Raw genomic sequence first — 4,932 nt, 5'->3', positions numbered from 1 at the left:
GGTTTGGGATGGCTCCAGAGGGGGAGACTCCCCCACCTCTCTGGGCAGCCTGTGCCACTGCTCTGCCGCCCTCACAGCAGAGAAGGCCCTCCTCAGCTTCAGATGGCATTTCCCGTGTTCCAGTTTGTGCCCATTGCCCCTTGTCCTGTCACTGGGCACCACTGGAAAGAGCCTGGCCCCATTCTCTTGCCACCGCCCTGTAGATATTGATCAGCATTGCTGAGATCCCCTCTCAGCCTTCTCTTCCCCAGACTGAACAGCCCCGGGGCTCTCAGCCTTTCCTCAGCAGAGAGATGCTCCAGTCCCCTCCTCACCTCCGTAGCCCTTTGCTGGACCCTCTCCAGCAGTTCCCTGTCCTTCTTGACCCGGGGAGCCCCGAACTGGACACTGTGCTCCAGATGTGGCCTCCCCAGGGCAGAGCAGAGGGGGAGGATGACCTCCCTCCACCTGCTGGCCACACTCTGCTTGATGCCCCCCAGGATGCCATTGGCCTTCTTGGCCACCAGGGCACATTGCTGCCTCATGGGCATCCTGTTGGCCACCAGCACTCCCAGGTTCCTCTCTGCAGAGCTGCTCTCCAGCAGGTCAGCCCCCAGCCTGTACTGGTGTGCAGGACCCTACATTTGCCCTTGTTGAACTTCATGAGGTTCCTCTCTGCCCAACTCTCCAGCCTGGCCAGGTCATGCTGTATGGCGTGACCTCTGGTTCAGCCCACCTGACAGTTTTCTGGACTTTGCAGTGCTGAAGAAGCCCCAAAGCTGTACCTGCGTGTGTGGGCGTGTGCGTGCGGGTTAGGGGTATTGCACTTGAAGAAGGCCATGGTGGAAAACTAGGGCAAACTGTTGGGCGTGACATCCCACCCATCCCAACCTATTATGAGGTCTCCATCCAAGATGTTTCCTGCAGGTGGCAGAAGAGAATGACTCCTGGCAGCGCCTTCTCTGCCTGGGCAAGAGTGGCTTTACAGTGAGAAGTACATTGCTTTACACCGTAAGGGCCAAATTCTTTCTCCCCTTCCTTACCCTGAGGCTGCTTTCTCCCGAACTTTCCAGAAATGTAACTGTCTCTAAAACCGAGTTGTTAAACCAAAGACAAATATATTTCAAAGTGCCGGGATGGGTTTTGGGGGGATGGAGTGTGGTGGAGAAAGGTTGGGATGATGGGCAGACGTACAGAGAGCTTCCACATGTAAAGCTGATAAGCTCAAACACGCCGTGGGGCCGGACTTGCTGGTTGCCTGCTTCGTTAGCAGCTCATCGTTGGCGTTTGTGTAACTTTGAAGGCGTCACTGCTGCCATGCAGTAGGAGATGGCCCGGGCAGATGAATGCTATCTGGTGCCATGAACTGGAGCCGGGCAGCTTTCGGGTCCAGGCAGCACGGTGGTTCAGGCAGCGCTCCGTGAGAAGGCAAATGTAATTGTTTTGTGTACAAATTGGGGATCAGTGGAGGAAATGAGCTGGGTGAGGGGATGGAGTGCGCCCTCAGTCAGTTCAAGTTGGGCAGGAGTGTCGCCCTGCTGGAGGGCAGGATGGCTCTGCAGAGGGACCTGGACAGGCTGGATCGATGGGCCGAGGCCAATGGTGTGATGGTCACCAAGGCCAAGTGCCGGGTCCTGCACTTGGGTCACACCAACCCCATGGACGCTACAGGATGGGGCAGAGTGGCTGGAAGGCTGTCTGGCAGAGAAGGACCTGGGGGTGTTGGTGGACAGCCAGCTGAACATGAGCCAGCAGTGTGCCCAGGTGGGCAACAAGGCCAACGGCATCCTGGCCTGTATCAGGAACAGTGTGGTGAGCAGCACTGGGGCAGTGATGGTCCTCTTGTCCTCGGCACTGGTGAGGCCCCACCTCCAGTACTGTGTTCAGTTTTGGGCCCCTCACGAGAAGAAGGACATTGAGGTGTTGGAGAGTGTCCAGAGAAGGGCAACGGAGCTGTGAGGGGTCTGGAGCACACGTCTGGTGAGGAGCGGCTGAGGGCCCTGGGGGTGTTGAGGCTGGAGAAGAGGAGGCTGAGGGGAGACCTTCTCGCTCTCTACAGCTCCCTGAAAGAAGGGTGTAACGAGGGGGGTCGGGCTCTGCTCGGATTTGAGGCCAGCGCTGTGGAAAATTGTGTGCGCTTCAAACCATTGTTAACGTATGGGAGATATCACAGAAACGCCCTCAAAATTACTCATGGGCAGGAGGAGATGTTTTTATATGAGAAAATTTGGATCTGGGTCCATCCAAACCATCACCAGGTGGTTCCGTGGCAGCCCGCGGGTGTCGTGGGGGGGAGGACATGGAGCCTGAAGCCTTTAATCCCGTAACCCCGTGTTGTGCGCACGGTGAGATGGAACTCCATAAATAAAACCTGAGCACTCAGCTGTAAAATCTCCTATATTTGCCACATCTTACTGTCATCGCGGTGCCTTTGCGTGGCTGTCACCGTGCGTAAGGAGCTGGGTGACGGAGCGCCCTCCCGCAGGTGTCCCGCAGGTGTCCTTCAGCAGGACTCGAAGGACCTTCAGAGGCAAACCACACAAGCTGGCAAGTGCGTGTTTTTGGGTTTTTTTCCCCTTCTCTTTAATGATTTACCATGAAAAAATGCAAGTTGAAATAGATTTTTCTCCAAATATATATATTTATATAATATATAATCTTAGTTAACTCAAGTATATACATTGTATAATAAATAATGCTTATAAAAAGAGAAATTTTCTGAATATAAAATAAAAAAAAATCGACCTCTACAACTTTATACAAAACTTTGGATACAGCAGATTGATGGAAAGAGATCTTCCATTCAGTGCTAGAATACCTGGCTACAGTAAAATAATTACAAGGCAATAAATGTTCTATTTAATATTAAATACCTTTTCTTGATTAAAAAAACAAACAAACAAATGAGGGATTTTGTTTTAAAGTCAGGTACTTGGAGTCTTTCCAGACACAGAATTTAATATATACTTTTAAATAGAATGCATATGAGAAGACGGCTTATTTCTGAATCGGGGAGGTTTCTTCGAGCTCTCCTGTGCTTTTTAATTTTAGAAAGCTCATGCTGCTCGGGCTGCGTGGATCCGGGAGCTCTTCGTCGCGCTCTGCGGAGGAGGGACTGAGGACTTGTCTCTGATTCTCTCCGGCGGCAGGTTTGAGCGATGAGGCCCTGTTCTGGGCTCCGGAGGAGGAGACTTGCACCCAATTTATTGCTCTTTGTGCTAACGTGTGCTGCTCTGTCCCGTGGGCAAAGAAGGGAGTGGAGTAGAAGACGCGGCTTTCATGGTTTAGACACGTTTCTATGTTAAATCACTGATGCGTGAGAAGTGGTGTTGGAACGTGGTTATCGGTCCTTCTCATCTGTGGAAGAGCCCACCAGGACCAAGATAATATTTATTTTTTTCAATTTCAAGGGTCAATACGCCATGAAAACATAAGCCCAAAATGAGGGGGCGTGTGGCCAAGGAGGGGGATGTGGCCCAGGGGGCAGATGGAGGGATGAACGTTGGTTCTTCTGCACTGAGATGGGTCATGGGATGTGTGTGGTCACACCTGGGGCCCTGCTAACGGTACGGCGCCTCTGTGCTTGCTGGGACGCCTCATGAACGAATTGCTGAGAACTCAAGAAATCCTATGGGAAGGAAAAGGTGTGCCTGGGATTGTGCTGTGGATGAAGGTCTCCCTTCCCCATCTGCCTGTGCCTCTCTTTTGCTGTATGAACAGGCTGCCCAGGGCAGTGGTGGAGTCACTGTCCCTGGAGGTGTTTGATAGATGTGGTGCTAAGGGACATGGGTTAGTGGTGGTTTGGGCAGTTGATGGTTGGACTCAATGATCTTACAGGTCCCTTCCAACCCAGATGATTCTATGATTAAGTGGTTTGAACAAGCCTGTCTCTGCCTTGACGAGAAGGCTTAGACAGAAATTCCTTCTTGCCATGGCTTCTGTCTCCCTGTCCATTACTGGTGGTCAGAGCTGGTATGCAGCTCGCCTGGCGCATGCCCTGTCCCAGGGGGACGCTCTGAGCTCACCCTGGGATATAAAGCCATATTAGGGAATGCTTAGGAAATAGGTGCATCAACTGGGTGGATCTGGCCAGATCCTTAAAAATCTCTCTTGGGCAGGTGTGGGGCAAGGAGGCCGCTGGAGTAGTGATGTGTCCCCGTGTGAGAGGTGGCAGCCTCACCACATGCCCTCCGCTCTTATCCTGGGCCAAATGCCAGAGGATGAGCTCTGGGCTCTGGTTTCCTACTGCCTTCCTCAGGGGGATCATCTGAGATGGTTCGGGGCTGTGGGGAGTGGAGAGGGGAGGTGAAAGGTGGGACTGGCTGTAAGGCTGTGTTCGCACTCTCTAACAGGTTTGTTCCTCCAACACCATCTCCTCGGAGCAGGAAGGAGGGAGCCTGGCTGGTGTGGGGAGCTGCCTCCTTTCCTGCTCCTCACCACGTCTGCTGAGACCAACATGGCCATGCCAGCAGGCAGGGGAGACTCTGCTCAGCTTTTGCCTTGTAAAATGCATTTCCACCTGAAACCCCCTATATTGGCATCTACGTGGGCCAGACCTCCAGAGGAGGACAGAGCTGGAACTTCTGCACATGCTGTGGTAGCAGCACACTGACTGGTATGGCCGTGCCTCACTTGGACCTCTGCTGTCCCTGCTTCTTCCCAGACAGTCTGTCATGCCAAACAGCCCGAGAGAAGTCAGCAAATCGGGGATCTATGGTGTCTGCAGCGCCAGGTCGAGCTTTGGACCATCTTGCATGGGTGAGATGCTGAGAGCCTTCTCTGCAGTGCAGGTGCGGGCTGTGTGAGGGCGTCTGCCCTGACCAAAGGCATTGGGATTTTTTTTATGCCATCCTATGAAGTGTGAAGCCACCATGGCGGGGCTGATCACAGGGTGGATGGACCCCTTGGCCCTGCTCTGGAGAAACCTCCCATCACTTGGAGACCTACCTACGC

This window comes from Charadrius vociferus, unplaced genomic scaffold, assembly GCF_000708025.1.
Source record: "Charadrius vociferus isolate BGI_N301 unplaced genomic scaffold, ASM70802v2 scaffold779, whole genome shotgun sequence".
Taxonomy (NCBI): Eukaryota; Metazoa; Chordata; class Aves; order Charadriiformes; family Charadriidae; genus Charadrius; species Charadrius vociferus.
The sequence above is the reverse complement of the archived record's forward strand: the minus strand, read 5'-3'. Positions refer to the sequence as shown.